The following is a 555-nucleotide window of genomic DNA, read 5'->3' as shown; positions in this document are numbered from 1 at the left end:
AGGACACAACAGTTGAGAGGCCGTGTACCGCAAAAAAAAAAAAAAAATCACTTGTACAAAACAAGGACCACTCTAAAGCTTTACAGTATAAGAATTTCTGCACGTTCTTCTACTCCCAAAAGCAGTCTTCCCTTCTTAAGACATACTGTGCATTGGTAGAAGAGATATTATTTTAAAAAACAAACACACACACACACAGAAAAAAAAGCAATCTTTGGTTTCCTCATCAACTAAGTACTTTGCTGAAGGAAGACATTCCCCAAACAAGTTTTCCTTTATCTATGCGCATATGACAATGACAAGACTGCTAGTCGTTTGAAAAAGCCTTTTATGCTTGAAAGATTGTATTACCTGGCACTTGTAAACAGATGACAAATGATTAGCTGTACAAATCTTTAGGCATAAAGAAAGTGGTTAATTACACCAAGATGGTGTTTGTGTGTACGCAATTACTAGGTACCCTGCTTCTATACTTATACTTCTTAACAAATACGTATTTAAAACTTTAAACAAAGTCTTTGGATTCACTAAACCAAGTTGTACAAAATCTGTGGT

Source organism: Delphinus delphis, chromosome 1 (assembly GCF_949987515.2).
Source record: "Delphinus delphis chromosome 1, mDelDel1.2, whole genome shotgun sequence".
Taxonomy (NCBI): domain Eukaryota; kingdom Metazoa; phylum Chordata; class Mammalia; order Artiodactyla; family Delphinidae; genus Delphinus; species Delphinus delphis.
Note: the sequence above shows the minus strand (reverse complement) of the source record.